This window comes from Equus quagga, chromosome 8, assembly GCF_021613505.1.
Source record: "Equus quagga isolate Etosha38 chromosome 8, UCLA_HA_Equagga_1.0, whole genome shotgun sequence".
Taxonomy (NCBI): Eukaryota; Metazoa; Chordata; class Mammalia; order Perissodactyla; family Equidae; genus Equus; species Equus quagga.
The window spans coordinates 37,435,701-37,458,393 of NC_060274.1; the positions used below are offsets into that span (position 1 = coordinate 37,435,701).

The following is a 22,693-nucleotide window of genomic DNA, read 5'->3' on the forward strand; positions in this document are numbered from 1 at the left end:
CTTCAGCAGCTTCTTCTTAAAGTTTCCAAGGTCAGGACATTTGTTTTTCTTGAAAAATAGATATATATATATACAATTTAGAGGGTGAAATTCGGGCGCTCAGAGATCATTCTCTGTAGAAAGAAATTTGAGAACTTTCACAGTGACAGTCCACCCTTCATCATATGGCTATCTTAAAATGCACAAAGTGGGTCATAGTTAATTCTGCAAATGAGAGGTTTTATATGCTTTGATTAATGTACATTATTCATGAAGAGTAAATTGTGCGTGAATATAGATATGTGCTGTATGTTGTTTTACAGGGGCTTCTTGGGGCCCAGGACAAGGATCATCCGAAAAAACATTTCTTCTGTAACATTGTTCAAATAGCTATTTTTAGATAATGTCATTATAATAAGTTTTCATTATTACTTTAGTCACTATCAGTGGAAGCAATTTACCCTTTCTTAGATTTACATATTGATCCCCAAAGTAGAGGAACTCCATTTTTCTGTGAAGCTTTCACTATGGTTATTCACATATCTTGTCAGTTTCCAATATTTCAAAATTATAGGACTTTTAAAATTCTTTTTATTTATATTGGCAGGTTTTTCTTTGAAATGAATTATTGAAAATGAAATACAATTTTTAAGGGAGGAGAACTTTGTTGAAAACTGACCTAACTCTTTAACTTTGATACCGTTGTCTTACATGAATATCTGTTTAAAAGAGAATTGATATATATTTAATTCAATGGTTACAATATTGACTGGAGGAAAAAAAGTGAATGAATTTAGGAATTCTACTTTGTGCTATTTTTCTGCCAAGATTGTGAGTATGGCAAAGTTTTGTTCATAATAAAACAATGGTCAATAAGTATTTGAGATGCAGGTGCCCACTTGATACATACTGAGCTTATGTGAAGGGTCCCCACATTGTCAGTGGATTAATGCCTGCTGATTCCTTGTCACGGGGTAGCAGTGTACGCACTCTGAATGTGGTAGACCAGGGGGCCAATTTTCTCACTTCATAACTTTGAATGAGGCCAAGCTTTGGCTTTAAGCTGTTGTGGGGGAATGAGTGGGTTTTGATATTACTTCCCTGCTTAAAAGTGGTAGTGAGGTGTCTAGGACTTCACATTTAATTCAATTTGAGGGCACATTTCTTTAAAGATAATTTCTGGCAGTTTTTCCATCAGCATTTCTGTTGTCCCACCTGTGTTTCATCAAGGATAAAAGCACCAAAGCAAAGAATATTATTTAAAAATTGTTAGATATATTCTAATGTTGCCTATTTTTTAGGTTTTGATGAACAAGGATCCAAGGTCCCACTCTTAAAATTGTTCCTTTTATTGGCTGATTCAGATTGAACCTAGGATAATTAGGATATTCATTCCCAATTTTCCCTTGTAGTTCAGTTTAATTACTTTAATCTTTGTATCTCAACTCTTTAGTGCCTGCAAGAAGTTTCTGTTATTGGTCTATGACATATTTGAAGTACTTAGCCCATTTTCCAAATGGAGAAGATTGATGTTACCAAAGCCAGGATGCCAACTTTTCCTCCTGACCCAAAAGTCTGTGAAAATTGTCTTCTTACGCTCCAAAATATAGACCCTAAGTTGTTACAATTCTAACATCAGAAATTCTTAATCATACAGTGATAGGTATTGACAATTGTAGCCAAGTTACAAGAGTAGAGTTTGCATCTTTTATATGTAATTTCATCCTTCTTTAGAATCTAAATAGCAGAATGTACATATAAAATTTATCTGGATTTTTAGAAAGACTACAAAACAATATAATACTATTACATTTTAAAAATAAGCAAAGATGACTATGGCAATTGTAAGTAGGACTGTTATACACAAGAGTTAAGGGGACCATCTTTCTCCTAGGCTTGGAAGTGTTTAGTTTTTTTAAAAAGAATTCCATAAAATTTTGAATTTTGAGAGGAATGTAAAATGTGGAAAAATTAGAGTTTTAAAAAATTTGTGTAAAATAAATAATTTTTAAAAACCTTTAAATTATTTTAAAAAACCAAAACCTTAAGATGATATCTAAAAAATGACTACTTAGAAAGTTCATTTAACAAACCTTTATTGTACTTACTATGAACCAGCTGCTAGGGATTTAGCACGGGTTTAGTAATTCTCTTCCCTTGTGGAAAATAAATTCCAAATTGACTTAAATCGCAGGTACACAATCAAAATTTGTTGATGCATGAGTCAGTGAATGAGTGAGTACTATACTCTGCAAAGTATAGGTTTTCCAAATGATCAAATGGCTCCCATGCACCCCTAAGTGGGGCTGACAAGCTCTATCTGTAGGGCTGGCTGGACAGCCTTGTTGGAAAGCTCAGGGGACTAAGCATAACATAATGGTTAAGACCATGGAGTCAAAATTCTTGGGAAGTTTTATAAACTTTCTAGGCTTCCGTTTCCTCAGTGGTAAAGTGGTGAAATAGGATCTTTTGTCTATATTGTTGTGTGTTAAATGCAAAGATGTTTATCAAGGGGACGTAGTAGGGATTGCTGGATGGTGAATACTCAATGAACAGTAGTAGCTCTGTTAATGATGGTGCCCTTTATGGTTATATTTTTGTTGAAAAACACCTTCTTTTACTTACCTTTGTTTAGTGGACAGAGGCAAATCCAAGTGTAGCTTCGGGAATGGGGATCATTAGCTTACATGTAAAGCTCTAACTAATATCCTTTTAAGAAAATGCGTTTGCAAACTCTGTGCCAAAAGTTCTCAACCCTTCATTGTTTTTGATTACTACAAATCCTTTTATTTTTCATTTTCCGTAAAAGTATGATTTCCGTTTAAGGTGTCCTCCCTTGTTTTTCCCCTGATGAGCTGTGGAGTTTCTTGGCCCTGGGTACAGGGAACCGGCCACTTCTGTTCCGATGTGGGACTGCACCGCTGGCGCCCGTGGCCCGGTTCTCCATGTGCGCCCTGCCAGCACAGCTGCTAGTTCAACTGAAAATTGATTTGGGTGAAGTACAAGGCCTGGAATATGGCGCAGGAAGTGAGACTTTGATGAAGTGAAAAGGGGTATGTCTAACCCAAACCAAAAAAACAGAGTTAGAAGCATCAAAGATGAGAGGAGAGAATTTTCTGCGGGCCTACTTATCAAGTGGCTCGTTTACATTTCATCAGGGGTTTGCACTTGGTACACAACAAAAATGTACTTAATAGTAGAAACTATTTCTAACCTAAATAATTTCATCATAGTCTCGTGTTCTGACAAAACTTGATTTTTTTTTACTCAGCTGAAACAGCAGATTATTTTTATTCTTGGATGGATGCAAGGTTGTCTACCTTTTATCCTGTGATTATGTGCTGCAGACCTTTGCACAGTTAAAAGATCCTACAGGCATCCATCCATAGTAAAGTCAATCAAGAATACTGTGGGGGTTTTGGTCTGTCTTTACTGATAGCTCTCAGAAATTTTGATCCAAAACCCTTTTAGTGGTAGTTTAATTGTTTTTCTCCCTTAATGATAAAATATCTGTGAAAAACTCTGTGCATTACAGAAGTGTAATATAGATTATCTGCATATAGACTTCAATATCCGTTTTTCCAAGTGCTTTCTTAAAATATCTTCTTTTAATCAGGCCAAGATTGTGTAGTACATTAAAGGAATTCTTAAAAAGTTTAAAAAACTTGCTAGATGACCTCAGTATGGTCCTATTTAACATACCCTTGGGAGCATGTGCACGAAATACATTGTGGTTTGAGGTTTTCCAATCCAAACAAACTTAAAAGAAAATGCAGCTTTTAATAGAAACTATTCAAATTCACGCAAAAATAGGTATGTATCTTACCACTGAGACCATTTAAAAGCATCATTATCTATCATAAGAATCAAAAGAGAATGTTATCCTGCTTTTTTGATTTTGCTTGAGACTGTGTATTTCGTGGTTCTAGTGTATTACCATCTTTGAATGAACTGCTCAATTTAAAAAAACCTACATATAGGAATGGCTGAACCTCTGATTAATGTTTTTCTTTCTCCTTGATGCCATGACTTGTGGGTGGGGAAGAGAGGGCAAAGGGTGTCACAAAACTGGTGTTGTTGAATCGCGTCTTCACATTTGTACCACACAAGTTGAATCCATCAGGTGTAAGACATCCCCCTGCAGCATCACTTCTGAGAACTACTGGGAGGGAAGCGTCCGAGCTGAAGCCTCACAGCTGGCCCTGATTTCAACTGGTGCCAAACACCTGCAGGCTCTAAAAGGATACCAAAACAGAGCCCCACCCCGTGGCAGCAGGCCATCGCTTAACAACCCTGCCTTAACTTTGCATCACCGTCAAAATTAATTTAACATTTTCTACAGAAACCTTATTCTTCCCGTCCCAGAAGGCCATTACAACTCCTTTCGCAAATCTTTCGTATGGGATAAGTATGTCATAGAAACAAACAGAGTGAGGTATTGAAATAGTTGATAGCTTAAAATTATCTGTTGTTTTCATATCATTATTTGTGGAAGTCTGTGAAGTTGGAAGTTTTATTAATCTCTAGGCTAACTCGTATTCTCTAAGTGATTCTGTTTTAGCACACTTTGGCAAAATATCTGAGCATCTGGGAAAAAAAAAAGTCTTCAATAGTCATATAGTAAGCGCCAGAAGCACCCCAAAATATGGACCTGTTTTTTCAAGGCCTTTCTACCATACACACACGTGAGCACACACACACTATTGATGCATTTTAAAGATTGCTTTTTGAATTACATTAGTTGGTATTTATTGAAATACAGTTGCATAGCCCTGGGAGGGTTATACGAGTCAAGCAAAATTATATCCTTGTCTCTAATACTGCTGGGAAATACGTACACGTACTGCTCCCTGCAACTGGGAACCAGTTGATAGAGATTTGAGGTAAAGCAGTATGTCTGGAAAGAATTCCTAGTAGACAAAGGAGATAACAAAATAAATTTTATATGTTCCTCTGAATATGCATGACACATTTTAGATGATGAACAAATTCAGATATATTATGTGTGTTTGCTTTATGATACTTGGGTACAATATTTTAAGAGTCTTGGAGAAATAATGTGTTTTAGCCAAATGATTAAATGAAATAAAAATTGAGAGTTTAAGGCTTCCATTTTATATTAAAATATAAAGTATAAGGCAATAAAATCTAATTTTATTTTGTTGAGTGAGGACAATCTTAATGCAACGCATCTTGTGTGTTATTTAGGAAACCCATGGAAATGTCAGATAATAATGGTGGAATTAGTATAACATTACTGCATTTTACGTTCATTTTTTCTATATACTTAAGAAATGTTGATGCACCAATTTCTTTGAACTCTCACACTTATATTTATTTAGATTTCTAACTGGAATGCCTTGGACATTACCTGATTTACATTGATGGAAATAAGCCTGTAGAATTTATGTTAAAGAAGAAAAGCTTCCTTTACTTTTCATCTTTTCATGAAAATGTGAAAGGCGTGGTTCAGAGCAAAAGAGACCAGAATCACTTTTCGTTCAGTCAGTCATTTATTCATTCATTCAGCAAATAGTAATTGATGGTCTGCCGTATATATACACCTATATGGTCTTGTATTAGTTATTTGGCGAGGGGCGGAGATGATGCAAAATAGTGAATCAATAGGATAAAGATGAAGCTACTAAACATTTAAGGAAATTGCACAGTCCAGTTCAAGGTAGAAAGTGTTCAGTGTCACAGAAGAGTTACACATAAATGTTCTGGATATTTTTAGTAGCAAGAAATAGTAGGCATAAAGCATCATGAGATTTTCCTATTTAATGAATGAACAAAAGCTAAAAATCTGACAAAGAGTTGCAAAATTTCTTAATCAAGAAAGTTGTGAAAGAACTCTTTATCCTTTAAGTACTTTTTAAAAATTAGTTTATTATATTACTAATAAATTCCTACTCAATAATTAAGAGGAATTTAATGGAGGGTTTCAAATTTTACCATTCAGTGATTTTGAAATTATTTGTGACTTGAGAACGTTCAAAGGTTTCTTGTTTTCTTTGTAAGGTTATTCTCTGTGTCTATCTGTTTCTCTTCTCTCTCACAGCTTATTCATCAAGCTCCACATATCTGGTATTTCAGACTAGAGATACGTAGTATAATCATTGGCTTTTACAGAGCCTTGAACTTTCAAACTAGAGACATAATTTATTTCTTTAATAGGTAAAAGTAAAAATCAGGAAAGGGTAATCTCAGGGTAGTGCAAATCAAACCCACAATGAGGACCCTCCATACTGCTTTCCATAGTGGCTGTACCAATTCACATTCGTACCAAGTGGAACAAGGGTTGCCTTTTCTTCAGATCCTCATCGGCATTTATAATCTTCTGTCTTTTTAGTAAAAGACATCCTAATAGGTGCGAAGTGATATCTCATTGTGGTTTTGATTTGCGTTTCTCTGATGATTAGTGATGTCAAGCATCTTTTCATGTACTTATTGGCTGTTTGTATGTTTTTCTTTTGAAAAATGTCTATTCAAGTTCTTTACCCATTTTTAAATGGAAATATAGATTAAATAACTTGAATTTGATCAATACAATGGAACACTATATTGCCTTTATCGTATTTTTGAGGAATGACATGGATAGTGTTCATTTTAAAGATGAAAAATAGCAGCATGAAATTATATATGGTATGATCTCAATTATGTAAAAATACATTCTTTTAAAACAATCTTATATTACTTCTGTAATCAGAAAAAAAGATTAAAATATCCCTATCGTTTAAATAGTTTCTTAAGTGGAAATTTAAAATGAACTCTGGTTATTTTTGAATAGTCAAAACAGTTGCCAATACTGAATATCATGACTTCACAGATTTTTTCAAATGAAAATAGTTTGCATTATCATTTTTATTGTAGTTATTTACATACATTAAAAAACATTCTAGTTGTTTTATTGGTAGTACTGAATATGAATGATGATTGACAGGGACTGAGCACCATTGATATTTTGAGAACTTCTAAAATGATTAACAGTGAAGGAGGAATAGACATAAAATTGTGTATTCAGAGCCTAAAGGGACCTTGGAATAGAGTTCTACATTCTGTGAGAATTCAGCAGTTAAAGATAGACTCTAAATTTTGCAATTTATCTCATTTATTCGACACTTGTGCTTTAGGTGTTGTACTGAGAAACCATTTCCTAATGTAAGGACATGGATATTTACACCTATATTTCTTCTAAGAGTTTTATAATTTTTAAGTCTTACATTCAGGTCTACGATCCATTTTGAGTTTGCGCGCGCATGTGTGTGTGTGTGCACTAGTGCACATGGTGTGAGGTAGGGAGTTCAACTTCATTATTTTGCATATGGGTGTATCCAGTTGTCCCATCATAATTTATTGAAAAGACTATTCTTTTCCCATTGAATATTCTTGGCACTCTTGTTCAAAATCAATTGACCATTAATATAAGGGTTAATTTCAGAAATTGATTGTTCATGAATGTATTCTTTAATTTCCACATTTGTATGTATTTGTCAAACTTTCTAATGTTGATTTCTCATTTCATTGTGTTTGAAAAGCACATTTTGTATGATTTCAGCTCCTTCAAATTTATTGAGGCTTATGTTATGTCCTAGCATAGGATCTGTCCTTCAGAATGTTCCATGTGTTATTAAGAATGTACATTCTGTTGGAGTATTCTGTAGATGTCTGTTAGGTCTCTTTTGTTTATACCATTGTTTAACTCTTGTATTTCCTTGTTGATCTTCTGCTGAGTCGTCATATCCATTGTTGAAAGGGTGTTGAAGTCTCCAACTATTATTGTTGAGTTGTCTCTCCTTTCAATCAGTTTTTGCTTCATGTATTTTTGGGCTCTGTTGTTACATGCATGTATGCTTATCATCATTATATTTTCCTGACAGATTGTCCCTCCATCATTATGAAATGTCTCTTTTTATTTCTAGTAACATTTTTTATTTTAATATCTATTTTCTGATATTAGTATAGCTGCCTCATTCTCTTTTATGGTTAGTGTTTGCATTGTACATCTTTTTCCATCCTTTGATTTTCAACCTGTTTGCATATTTGAATCTAAAGTATCTCTTATATAGACAGTATATAGTTGGATCCTGTCTTTTTTTTAATCCAATCTGAAAATATCTGCCTTTGGATTGAATTGTTTAAGCCCTTTACACTCAATGTTATTATTGATATTATTGGATTTACATCTGATAATTTTGCTATTTGTTTTCTGTGTGTCTCATGTCATTTTTATTCCTCTGGCCCTCCTTCATTGCCTTCTTTTGCATTAAGTGGACATTTTCTAGTATAATATTTTAATTCTTTTAACAATTTTTAATGATGTTTTGAGTTATTTTCTTATTGGTTTATCTAGGACCTGTAATATACATCTTAACTTATCAGAATTGACTTCAGTTTTATACTGACAATTACAGTGAAATATGGAAACTTTACTCCCATACAGTTCCTTTTATGTATATATATTTTATATACGTAACAACTGTGTATATTACAAACTCAGCAATACACTGTTATAATTACTACTCTATGTAGTATGTTATATAATATTAAATCTTTCAAGGAAGCTGATAAAAGAAATGAGAGCAAGTTTATATTTATAGAATTTTTAAATTAATCTTATTTATGCTGTCTTGTTCTCCTAATTTCTTCCTTTGGATTGAGTTATAGATTTGAGTTGAATCTGATGTCCTTCCCTTACTCCAATACAGCTTTTTCTCTTATCCACTTCCCTTGTGCTATTATTGTCGAATATATTACACTTCTATATGGGCCCAATAGTACACTTTATGTACATACTATTTATTGCAATAGCTTTTTAAATCAGTCAAGAGAAGAAATACGTAATTATACTGTTTTCTGTAATTGCCTACATGATGCCTACTGGCATTCTTTTTGTGTGTCTGTGTGTGGATTCATAGTACTGTATGGTATCATTTACTTTCAGCCTGAAGAGCTTTCTTTGGTATTTGTTATAATGTAAGTCTGCTACCAACAAATTCTCTCAATTTTTGTTTATCTGGGATTATCGTTAGTTTGCCTTCATTTGTGGAAGACAGTTTTGCGGGGGACAATATTCTTGTTTGATAGTTTTTCAATTTGAGCACTTTTAATATGTTGCTCCACCTCCATCTGACTTCCATGATATCTAATGAGATGTTATATATCAATCTTATTGGATCCCCTTGTGTGTGATATCATTTTTCTTTTGCTCCTTTCAGAATTTCCTCTTTGTTTTTTGAACATTTTGAGTATAATGTGTCTGGGATGTGTGTTACAGATGTGTAACATACATCTGTGTCTAGGGTTTGTCTTACGTTTATCCTACTTAGAGTTCGTTGAGCTTCTAGATATATAGATTAATATTTTTCATGGAATTTGCCAAGTTTTCAGCCACTATTTGTTTGCTATTTTTATCCCTTTCTCATATCTCCTGCTGGTACTTCCATTATGCCTACATTGTTGCACTTAATGGTATCTCACGTTTCCCAGAGACTGTTCATTTTTCTTCATTCTTAATTCTCTCTGTTTGTCACATTGCATAATTTCTGTTGATCTATCTCTAAATTTGCTGATTCTTTCATCTGCCAATTCAAATGTGTGGTTGACCCCCATAGTGAATTTTTCGTTTCAGTTATTGTACTTTTTAACTTCAAAATTCTATTTGGTTCCTTTTAATAATTTTAATATTTTCATCTCTTTATTGATATTATCTCTTCAATGAGGTGTTGTCCTCACATCTTCTTTTAATTTGTTAAGCATGGTTTCCTTTTGTTCATTGAACATATTTATAGTGGCTGCTTTGAAGGTTTTTTTCTGCTAAGTCCACCACCTGGGCCTCTTTAAAGACAGTTTCTGTAGTTTTTTCTTTCTGTGTATTGGTCACATGTTACTGTTTCTTTGCATGTCTCATAATTTTTTGTTGCTGTCTGAACATTTTAGATGCCCCCAGCAATCCCAAGAGTTGTTTTGCTTGTTGCTTACTAGGTCAAACAACAGGGACCTGGGTGCATCAATTCTGTGAAGTCTATTTTCCCTGCAATGCTCAGCTTCTGATGTCTCAGCTTAGATTGTTTCCACTTGTTTTGATCTTTTACATAGGGGTAACTACGGAGCTGGCATAAGCCACTTATTAGCCAAAGGTTGTTCTTAGCTAGTTCGATGTATATCCTTTATAGTTGGATGTGCATGTGACTTAGAGGTTGCTGTCACCATTTAGGGAGTTGACTTTTTCTTTTCCCCACTTTCAGCCAGGGACTAGTAGCTTGGGGATTCTCACTGTGATTGCTTCTGAGAGAGCACAACCTTGGGCGTGCACACTGTTGCCCAGACTTCCAGGGGTATGTGTGATTTTATTTTTAAGCATAGTTTCCTCGGCACTGCGCCTGGGTCAGAGTAGCTTCCTATTAAGTCAGCGGTTGGTCAGAGGTTGTTTGAGCCCCCATGCCAGTGAGGCTTCTGCATGTCGATGGGTCAAGTTGCAGCTCAGTGAATGCTTTCAGGTATGCCGGTACATCTTGCTCCGATTACTCCTAGTGGGTGCAGCCTAACACATAGGCACCCCTTCCTTAACACACAGAGGGGACTGTGATCCAAAAAGGGCTCTTCTTGAAGGTCTCTGTCCCTAGTTCCCTCTGTTAAACTTCTGGTTTGTCTCCTGTTTTACTTGCATCCTGGAGCTACCAGCTTTCTCTCAATTGCTCTCCACCAAGATCTCTACTGTTTTCAACAATCTCCTTAGGTCATTAGGCATGGAGTTTTCCATTTTCTTTTCCAAATAAAGTCAGTCCCTTCAGGTAGAGCTGGGGAGATCTTCAGCCTTATAACCTACTATTTCCTCTTGGCTATTCCTGCCTGGAATATAGCTTCTGCAGTGCAGGCTAAGGGGAGTCAGAAACACAGCAGCCTGTCCTTCATGTGATAAAACCATAGTCCCAGAGTGAGAGATGGACAGAGAAGATCCCATTATCTTGACCCCACCTGCTTGGAGTAAAGCACGTGGGTTAAAGCTTTCGTAACATGGAGCTATGGAGCTATGGTGGTAGTGGTAGTGATGTCAATGGAATGATCCATGGCTCAAATGCCACAGACCCACACTATTCTTTCTGAGATTGAGTAGATTTTCCTGAGTGAAAGTTTTTTTTTTTTTTTAATATGCTGTATGCCCTTAATTTTCAGGGACTTTAGATGATTTTTTAAAAATAATTTTTACCAGGTAAATTGCTTTTTTGCTGGAAAAGGGTCTGCTGAGCAACTTGCTCCATCATTTCAGAAGATCTGTTCCTGTGTGCTCTACCCTGCCTCTTTCCAGGATACCCTGAAATTATCTTTACCCTATCAGAATATCCGTGTGCTAAATTTCTTTTACTTTGTGCTTGGTGCTCACCCTCTTTCCAAATGTGCTTGCACCCTTAAGAAGGTCTGTGCCCTGCTGTTGTTCTTAGTCTCCTTGTCCTTAACCTGCCAGGTTTGGTCCCCCATTTATTGCTTTTTGAACCCTGTTTCTGAAAGACAAGTGTAAAAGTTTTATGGTAGTATTCTTACAGTGGTCCACCAAAGAATACATGGGTCAGAATCATCCTGGGACCTTGTTAAAATTCACATTTCTGGGTCTAACAAAGCCCAGTGGTTTTTTTTAAATTGATGTCATAATAGTTTATAACATTGTGAGGTTTCAGTTGTATATTATTATTTTTCAGTCACCATATATATGCACCCCTTTACCCCTTATGCCCACCCCTTAACCCCCTTCCCCTCTGGTAACCACTAATCTGTTCTCTTTGTCCATGTGTTTGTTGATCTTCCACATATGAGTGAAATCATACAGTATTTGTCTTTCTCTGTCTGGCTTATCTCACTTAACGTAATACCCTCAAGTTTCACCCATGTTGTTGCAAATGGGACAATTTTGTCTTTTATATGGCTGAGTAGTGTTCCTTTATATATATACACCACGTCTTCTTCATCCATTCATCAGTCGATGGGCACTTGGGTTGCTTCTTCATCTTGACTATTGTGAATAATGCTGCCATGAACATAAGGATGCATAAGTCTCTTTGAATTGTTGATTTCAAGTTCTTTGGATAAATACCCAGTAGTGGAATAGCTGGGTCATGTGATATTTCAATTTTTAGTTTTTTGAGAAATCTTCATACTGTTTTCCATAGTGGCTGTACCAGTTTGCATTCTCACCAGCAGTGTATGAGGGTTCCCTTTTCTCCACATCCTCTCCAACATTTGTTGTTTTTGGTCTTGGTAATTATAGCCATTCTAACAGGTGTAAGGTGATATGTCATTGTAGTTTCGATTTGCATTTCCCTGATGATTAGTGATGTTGAACATCTTTTCATGTGCCTGTTGGCCATCTCTATATCTTCTTTGGAAAAATGTCTGTTGATATCCTCTGCCCATTTTTTGATTGGATTGTTTGTTTTGTTGTTGTTGAGTTGTATGAGTTCTTTATATATTTTGGAGATTAATCCTTTGTCGGATATGATTGCCAAATATTTTTTCCCAGTTGATGGGTTGTCTTTTCCTTTTGTTCATGGTTTCCTTTGACTTGCAGAAGCACTTTAGTCTGATGAAGTCCTGTTTGTTTATTTTTCTTTTGTTTCCCTTGCCCGAGGATATATGGTATTCAAAAGATCCTTCTAAGACCGATGGCAAACAGTGTACTGCCTACATTTTCTTCTAGGAGTTTTATGGTTTCACGTCTTACCTTTAAGTCTTTAATCTACTTTGAGTTAATTTTTATGTATGGTGTAAGATAATGGTCTACCTTTATTCTTTTGCATGTGGCTGTCCAGTTTTCCAAACACCATTTATTGAAGACACTTTCCTTTCTCCATTGTATTTTCTTAGCTTCTTTGTCGAAGATGAGCTGTCCATGTATGTGTGGTTTTATTTCTGCAAAGCCCAGTGATTTTTAATGTGTTTAGAAGAGGCTCAGGAATTGGCATATGTAGATTTCCCAGAATTATTCTTGTATAAGTTATATTTTGAGAACCATTACAAGGGATGGTAGAAGATTAAGTTGGAAGTATAGCTTTGGCCCTAATTGTGAAGCCATCAAATATTACTCTAAAGGATTTGGATTTTCCCTGTGGGCTAAGCATTGGAAACAAAAATGGCATTAGGTTTTTTTCAGTGGGACCCCGATTGATTTTAGATGAAAAAAGCATTGTACTAAGTATCTTTCATGTCTTCTCAACTTTTTTGATGTACTTTCCCCTTTGTTCCCGGCACCTTGTGTGTTCCTCACCTCTCACTAAGGACTTAGGATCCTCATCCTATTATCAGTCTATGTTTCCTCTCCTTTCTTTGCCTCTGTCTCCCCAACAGCTCACCATTACCTCATCTACCCTTCCTATCAAAGATCTTAATGTATCACTTTCTGTTTCTTTCTCTTTCAAATAAAAACTTACAAGAGTATTTCAGCAATTCAAATAAATTTCTAAACCAGGTCATGAGTGTAGGGAGTTATTTTTAATATGATTGTCTCTCTTATCTATTTCTTGCACTACCTTCTCTTCATGGCAGAAGTAAAAGGGACAGTAACTTTGTACCTAAATTCTGAAATATTATCAACCTCTCAAATTCTGAAAGATTGTCAGCCTAATATACTCATTGATAGAAAAGTGAAGACTTTTCTAACAAGCCCATATGTATCACGAAACTCATTTGTGGGAAATATTAATTTGGACACAGAGTGCAAGATGACTTGAGGGGTGCTTTTAAAATCATAGGAAAGAAGATCTTGTGGGAGGCTTTTTCATAGATCAATTAGAAAATTCTCTTCTGAATGGATAGTCTAGGCGTTAGGTCTAGAAGGCCCATACTGAGATGATAATAGTGTGTCTAGGAAATAAGAGATCTAAGCCACATTAAAAATACGTGATTGAGGGCCGGCCTAGTGGTGTAGTGGTTAAGTTTGTGTGCTCCACTTCTGCAGCCCAGGGTTTGCGAGTTGGGATCCTGGGCGTGGACCTGTGCAACACTCATCAAGCTATGCTGAGATGACATCATACAAAATAGAGGAAGATTCGCATAGATGTTAGCTTAGCAACAATCTTCCTTAAGCAAAAAGAGGAAGATTGGCAACAGATGTTAGCTCAGGCCAATCCTCCTCAAAAAGAAAAAAAAGAAGAAGAAGTAGTTGGACTCAGGGCTACTTAAATATTGGGAACACTACAAGTTAGAGTCAAAGATACTATAAGTGTCTAGTATCCAGAATATATAAGAAAATCCTACTTAACAATTAACTTAACAATAAAAAGACAAATAACTCAGTTGAAAATGGACAAAGGATTTGAATAGACATTTGTCCAAAGACGATATACAAATGGCCAATCAGCACATGAAAAGATGCTCAGCATCATAAGTTATTCGGGACTTATAAACCAAAAGCACAGTGTGATACAACTAGGATGACTATAATGAAAAACAGACAATAGCAAATGCTGTTGAGTATGTGGATGTATTGGAACCCTCACACATTGCTGGTGGGAATGTAAAATGGTGCAGCTGCTTTGGAAAACAGTTTGACAGTTCCTTAAAATGTTAAGCATGGAGTTACTATATGACTCAGCAATTCCACCCTCAGGTACAAGAACTGAAAACATACGTTCACACAAAAATGTGTCCACGTATGTACATAGAGCTTTCTTCATAATAGCTAAAATGTTGGAAACCACCCAAGTTTTCATCAGCTGATGAGTGGATAATCAAAATGTAATTTATGCATACGGTGGAGTATTATTCATCTATAAAAAGGTATGAAGTACAATATATGCTACAACATGAGTGTCCTTGAAAACATTATGCTAAGTGAAAGGAGCTAGACGTAAAAGGCCCCCTACTGTATGATTCCATTTATATGAAATATCCAGAATAGACAAAACCATAAAGATAGAAAGTAGATTACTGGTTTCCAGGGGCTGAGGGAAGGAGGGGAAATGGAGAGTGGTTGCTAATGAGTACGGGGTTTCTTTGGGGCCTGATGAAATGTTCTGCAATTAGAGAGTGATGATGGTTACACAACCTTGAGAATGTATTTAAAGTCACTGAATTGTACACTTTAAAATGATGAATTTTGTGGCATATAAATTATATCTCAAAACAAAAACAAAAAAGATAAAGAAATTCATCGTCAAAGAACAGAATTTAGAGTGTTGGGATGGTTTAATTTGACGTATGTGGAAGAGCATGGAGAAGAGGCTGAGTTAGGTCCTGAGTTTTAGAAAAGAACAGGATATCTCATGTACTCCCTTAAAAGCTGGTTCCTTTGTGTTTATTGGCCTCTGTATCCCCAATTCCAGGCACACCGTAGAACTACAATGTAGTTATAAACAGGACAAATAGAATATCCGTACATCCTTGAAAATGTGGTATTACATTTTGATTCTGACAATATCTTTTTGTATAGTATTCTAGTAACTACTGCATGGATTACAGTGTACCTATTTAACTTTCCATAATCTGCTTAGAATCAGTATTTCACTCTTTTAAGTGGAATGTAAGAAATTTACCGTGACATCGGTCCCTTACCCCCTCCCTTTGCGTTATATTTGCCTTATATGTTACATCTACATATATTGAAAACCCCATCAGACAATATTATAATGTTGGCTTTTAACCATCAAATACATTTTAAAGATCTCGAGAGGAGAATAGTCTATTATATTTACAAAGATAATTTACTATTTCTGTTTCTCTTCCTTCCTTCCTGATGTTCCCAGTTTCCTTCCAGCATCATTTCTTTTCTGTATGAAGAGCTTCTTTTAGCAATTCTTTTACAGTTGGTCAGCTGGATAAAATTACCTTCATTTTCCTTCATCTGAAACATCTTTATTTCACCTTCCTTCCTGAAGGACATTTCCATTCAGCATAGAATTCTTGGTTGACAGTTCTTTTCTTTCCACACGTTATAAATGTTGTGCCATTGCCTTCTGGCTTCAGTGTCTCTGATGAGAAATCCTTAATCATTCAAATTGTTCTTCTTTTATTGGTAACATACCATTGTCTTACTGCCTGCTCTCAATTTTTTTTAATCTTTAATTTTATCAGTGAATTATGATATATCTGGGCATAGATTTCTCTGGCTTTATTCTGTTTAAGATTTATTCAGCTTCTTGAATCTTTAGGTTTATGTTTTTGCCAAAGTTAGGAAGTTTTTGGTCATTATCTCTTCAGATATTTTTACTGCATTACATTCTTTCTTGTCTACTTCTGGAACTCCAGTAATATGAATCTTAGACCTTTTGTTATTGTCCCACAGGTTGCTGTGACCTTGTTCATTTTTATTGTCTTTTCTCTCCCTCAGATGTTCACATCAGATTGTTTCTGGTGATTTCTCTTCAAGGTCACTTGGTCATTTCAAAGTGATTGGGTTTAGGCCACAAGTTCTGATCAACCGTGTGTGGGCTATGGTTCTAACATCAGTTCAATTTTCCAACTTCTGTAGAGCTATCTGAACTCTGTACTGTGTATGCACCACCTAATAGCCAGTTTGGAATCTGGGTGGTGTTTTATCTGCTAGTTCAGTTCTCAAAGTGTGGTTTTTCGAGTTCAGTATGTGCATACACCCAGGAGTTCATAAGCAACTTTTGCAATCATATTCCCAAATTCCTCTCTCACAATCTCCTTGGTAATTTCTGGTTTCCTGGGTGCCTCTTTTTGGTCCTCTGGCCAGAAAGCTATGGCTTTAGTTACCCTGTTCTCGTGTACTTCCACAACTACACCTGTCTTTGGGGCCAGGTGGCGGCAGGACAGAGAGAGAAATAGAGCAATCAGATTTGAGTCCACCCTTTTGCAACTGCAGTTCCGTTAAACTTAGAAGATTTCCTTTTCTTAGAAATTTGGCTTTTGTTAGCTCCCATTGCCTCTGCTTGTCGAAACTGCTGCTACCATTTTCACCACAAGATTGTCTCAGAGCTGCGAGTAGGGGAATGGATAAAAGAAAGAGAAAAACATTGAGATTTCCACACTCTCTTTGAGTGTTATGCATTCCCTGTCCCATTCCTTGAGCCAGAACTAAAAGGTCTGTCTGTGTCTGTGTCTGTCTTAGTCCGTTTCGTCTGCCATAACAAAAATACCATAGACTGAGTGGCTAATAAACAAGAGAAATTTATCTGTCACGTTTCTGGATGCTGGGAAATCCAAGATCAAGGTGCCAGCATACATATTTGGCGTCTGGTGAGGACTCACTTCCTGGTTCATGGATAGATGTTTTCCTGCTGTGTCCTCTCCTGGCTGAAGGGGTGAGGGAGCTCTCGGAGGTCTCTTTTATATGGATGTTAATCTCATTCATTAGGGCTCCAAACACATGACCTAATCACCTCCTTAAGACTCCACCTCCAAATACCATCACCCTGGGGGACTAAGTCTCACCAAATGAATTGCTGGGGGACAGCACAAACATTCAGTCCATAGCATCATCCCCGTACTCAGTTTGTTTCCTATGTGACGAGTTCAGACCTGGGGATACAGCATCAAAAAATTAGTAAACTTACCACTTGTATGGTGGTATTTGAATTCTATCCTTCTCCAATCCATCTGCTGCTGTTTACTTTTAGATTCTCCAATAGCCATTGCATGTATTCTGTCTAGATTTTACAGCCCAAATCAGTGGAGACAGTGTAGGGCATTTATTGCCCCGTAGTACTCAGAAACGGAATGTTTCAACTTTAAAGCAAAAATTTCTTGGTACTTTTTAAAAAGTTTCCAGATTATTTTCCTTGACGGGAACCCTGACGTGGTCGTTAAGTTGAAGTACTCAAAAAGTTCCTCTATTTTGCAACTACTTATTCATGCAAGTTAGAATTTTCATGAAATATGTAACCACAACAAAATATACAGACATATTGAATGAATTTGATAAATAACTGGAACTATAATGTAAAACCACAACTTATATATTGATGTAGGGTAAGCAAAATTTATAGTTTTGAACATTTATATTATCATATTTATATAATACACTATTGCTTTTAATGCTTTATATATTGTAGTTTTGTTTACTTTTTTATTAAAATAAAGGGTTTCCTCCTAAAAAGAAAGAAAAAACATTTCTGACCTATAGGGATGAATGGTTAGCTTGTCTTTAAACTGCTTTCCTTGAATATCAACTTTCTATGTCAGGCATTTGATAGTTACCTAGCGCTTATTCAGTGTTCTCTGGCAAGTGCAGTCTTTGAAAGTGTGAGGGAAAACAAAATTTTCAGAAACTGGAGTAAGGTAGCAAAGCTTACAGTGATCAAGGAGACTTAAGGAGCAAAAAAATTTTTAAAAAGAGTTGGTTTTCTTGTTTCTGAGCAGTACTAAATCATTCATCCAATTTTTCATGGCAATATTACATAAGCCTGGAATGTCTGTGGTGCCCATAAGGGAGGAAGGGCTCACAAAATGAGGGGAACATGGCAGAAGTACAAAGGAGCCAGCTTCAAAGAGTTCACACTGGCCAAAGTGAGTCAATTTGAATAACAAAATTAATATGATAGACTTATAGAAATGGATTATAATCGACAGAATAAAATAAATAACCGAGTCCAAACTAAAATACGTAAATAATTGAATCAATAAATAAATGTGGAAGAACGGAAAGAGCTCTTCAGATTGTAGAATCTCAATTAATAAGCATAGAAAGAATGAGGGAAACAGAAAATTACCCTTAGGTAAACATCTCAGTAAAAATGGTTACAGGAAAGAACCATTGATGCATGTGAAAATTATGATGAAAAAGGATATTTGTGTAATCTCAAAGTGTCTCTCCTCCTTCTTAGTTAGAAAGGAAAAAAGTAATAACACCACAGTGGGGAATCTTACTGACGCCAGCTCAACCACATGATCAGCTAGTGTCACGAGTAATGAGATCTATCAACATCATGAACCCTTTGATATGATGCATAATATTGCTTTCTTGCCCGAAATGTAAACTTTAATCTAATTTTAGGAAAATATCTGGCTAACTCAAATTGAAACTTTCTGTAAAATAGCTGACCAGTATTCTTCAGAAGTGGCAAGGTCATGCAAGATAAAGACTGAGAAACTGTCCCAGATGAGAGAATGATAAAATGACATGATAATTATGGGATCCTGGATTGTATCCTGGTCCAGAAAAGAAGGACATTAATGTGACACTTGTCAAAACTCAAACAAGCTCTTTACATTAATTAATAATATTGTATCAATTTAAATGTTTGGTTTTGATAATTTTACTATGGTTAAGTAAGATGTTAATAGTAGAAGCTAGGTGAGGGGTATATGAAAACTGTACTTTGCAATTCTTCTGTAAGTCTGAAATTATTTTAAAATGAAAAGTAAAACACAAAAAAATTCATCTCAAATACCTCATGTTATATAAACTCAAAGACAAAGAGCCTTGCATTGTTTTTAAAGAAAGTTTAAAATGTAAAGTGGCAAAGGGAGAGTCCTCTATAGTACATGCAAAATAAAGTTCCAAATTTCATTGTCTGTCTCTCAGATTTCCATCATTTAAAATAATGCTTATCAAAATATCAGAGGACTCTCATAGGCCATTGCTTGTGTTTCCTCACATTTCAAGTTAACTCATCATAATAATTCTCTCTTTCCTGTTCCAAGGAGATGAAACATTGAGTAGTATGAAACCTGAACTATTATTAATATTTCTACATCACAATTGAGATTTTATTTTTGATGCCTGAGGACCACGAAGACAGGCACACACTCAATCAAATGTTCAGATCTTCTACACACAGTTGTACTTGATCCCTTGTCAAGAATTTAAATGAAAGATAATTTAAATTCGTTTTTCTTTACAAAACAGATTTTTGCTAATTTATAAAATGTAATTAAAGTGTTACCAGAATGCAGTTACTCTTGGAAATACTTCTCTACAGATTCTCATTTTGCAAACTAGATATGTCTCATTTAACTTAAGTGAAAAGTGGTTAAATTTTCAAAATTGGTTTCAGATTCTGTCCAATTTCTTAGTGGTACACTAAAGTGTCAATAGATGTTGTAAGCCTTTCTGTATCATCAGGCAGTGGTTCTCAAACACGATGTGCGTTAGAGTTACCTGGGGAACTTTTCCAAAATGGAGATCCTGGAGCTCCAGCAACAGGGGTTCTGGAAAGTGATTATTAGCCATTTATATGTTTACTTTGGATAAATATTTATTCAAATCTTTTGCCCATTTTTACTTGGGTTATTTGTCTATTATTATTGAGTTATAAGAGTTCTTTAGATCTTCTGGATACAAGTCCATAATCAAGTATAAGACTTGCAAATATTTTCTTCCATTCTGTGTGTTTTTTGTTTGTTTGTTTTCTTGATGATGTTCTTTGAAACACAAACCTGTTTAAAATTGATGAAGTCCCATTTATCTATTTTTTTTCTTTTGTTGCTTGTGTTTTTGGTGCTGTATCCAAGGAAACATTGTCTAGTCCAAGGACATAAGTATTTTTGATTATGTTTCTTCCAACAATTTTATAGTTTTATCTTTTACAATTAGGTCTGTGATCCATTTTGAGTTAATTTTTGCACACAGTGTAGGTAGGAATCTAACTTTTTTTTCTTTTGTGTATGGATAACCAGTGGCACAGCACCAGTTGTTAAAAGACCGTTCTTTCCTCCACTGAATTTTCTGGCACCCTTGTTGAGAATCAATTTGCAGTAAATGTGAGGGTTTATTTTTGTTCCGTTGATCTATATGTCTGTCCTTTTGCCAGTACCACCCTGTCTTGATTACTGTAGCTTTGTCATAAGTTTTGAAATGAAGAAGTGTGAATACTCCAACTTTCTTTTTGTTTTTCAAGATTGTTTTGGTTTTTTCCAGGTCCCTTGCAGTTCCATGTGAATTTTAGAACTAGCTTGTCAATTTTCGCTGAGAAGTCAGTTAGAATTTTGATCTGAATTGTGTTGAATCTGCACATCAATCTGTTAGTATTGCCATTTTAGCAATATTAAGTCTTCTGATCCATGAAGATAGTATGTCTTTCCATTTACTTAGACTTATTTAATGTATTTCAAAACTATTTTGTGGTTTTCAGTGTAAAAGTCTTGCATTTCTTTGGTCAACTTTATACCTAAGTATTTTATTCTTTTTGATGATATTGTAAATGGAATTGATTTCTTAGTTTCACTTTTGTATTTTTAATTACTATTGCATAGTAATAAAATTGGTTTTGTGTATTAACCTTGCATCCTTCAATCTTGATGAATTAATTTACTAGTACCTATAGCATTTTTTCAGGGGTGAGGGAGGTGGATGCCTTAAGATTTTCTGTATGCAAGATCATGTCATCTTCCTATCCAATTTGAATGGCTTTCAATTTTTTGCCTGATTTTCTTTGCTAGAACCTCCAGTACAACGTTGAATAGAAGTAGCAAGAGCAGACATTCTTCTCTGGTTCCTGATCTCAGGGACAAAGCATTCAGTCTTTTACCATTAAGTGTGATTTTTGCTGTGATCTTTTTGTGCATGACTTTTATCAGGAGGAAGAAGTTGCTTTGAATTTGTTGTTTGTTGAATGCTTTTATCATAAAGAGGTGTTGGTTTTCCGTATCTATTGAAATGATTGTGTGTTCTTTCTCCTTTTCTTGAAATGGTGTATTGCATTGATTGATTTTCAGATGTTAAACCAAATTTGCATTCTTGGGATAAATCACACTTAGGGTGTCTAATCCTTTTTATATGTTTCTCTGTTTGGTTTGCTAGTATTTTGTTGAGGATTATTTTGGACAATATTTATAAGAGAAACTACTCTGTAGTTTTCTTGTAATGTTTTCTCTGGTTTTGGTTTCAGGGTAATACTGGCCTCGTATAATGTGTTGAAAACTCATATAATGAGTTGGCCTCATATTTGTATAATTGTTTTTTACAAATTAGTTAAGAGAAGAAAAAAGAAGAAATATACATATATTATGTCTTTTATATTTCCGTATTTGCCTTTACTGGTGGTCTTTATGTTTTTCATGTGGACTTGACAAACTTCCTTTAACATGTCTTGTAAGGCAGGTCTGTTGACAACAAATTCTCTTAGGTTTTGTTTATCTGGGAATATCTTTAGTTCATCTACATTTTTTAAAGATAATTTAGCAGTATAAAAGATTCTCAACTGACAGTTTTTTCTTTCAATAGTTTCACTATGTCATCCAGCCTACATTGTTTCTGATGAGATGTCAGCTGCCAATCTTACTGATGGTCCCTTTTTTGTTCCAAGTTGCTATTCTCTTGCTGATTTCAAGATTTTCTCCTTGTCTTTGGTTTTCAACCTTTTAGTTAGGATGTATTTGGGTATGGATTTCTTTACCGTTATCCCACTTGGAACTCATTGAGCTTCTTGGATGTGTAGATTAATGTTTTCACCAAATTTGAGAAATTTTTAGCTATTATTTATGTGTATTTTGTGTTCCTTTCTGTCTCTCCTCTTCCCTGGTACTCTCGTTATGCCTATGTTGGTGCACTTAGTGGTATCACATTTTTCTCTGAGTCTCTTTATTTTTCTTCATTTTTTCCTCTCTGCTTTTCAGATTGCATAATCTCTATTAATCTGTCTTCAAATTCACTGATTCTTTATTTTCCCAGTTAAATTTACTTTTCAGCCCCTCCAATGAATATTCATTTTACTTATTGTACTATTCAACTCCAGAATTTTTATTTGGTTCGTTTAAAATAATTTCCTTCCCTTTACTGATATTCTCTATTTGACAAGACATTTTCATCCTTCTTTCCTCT

The 22,693-nt window shown here is 35.2% G+C and overlaps 1 protein-coding gene across 1 annotated transcript in view; it reads left to right on the forward strand.

Moving 5' to 3' along the window:
* Positions 1-22,693, forward strand: part of SUGCT (succinyl-CoA:glutarate-CoA transferase) — a 668,838-nt gene that overhangs the window by 308,445 nt on the left and 337,700 nt on the right. The window lies entirely within an intron of this gene.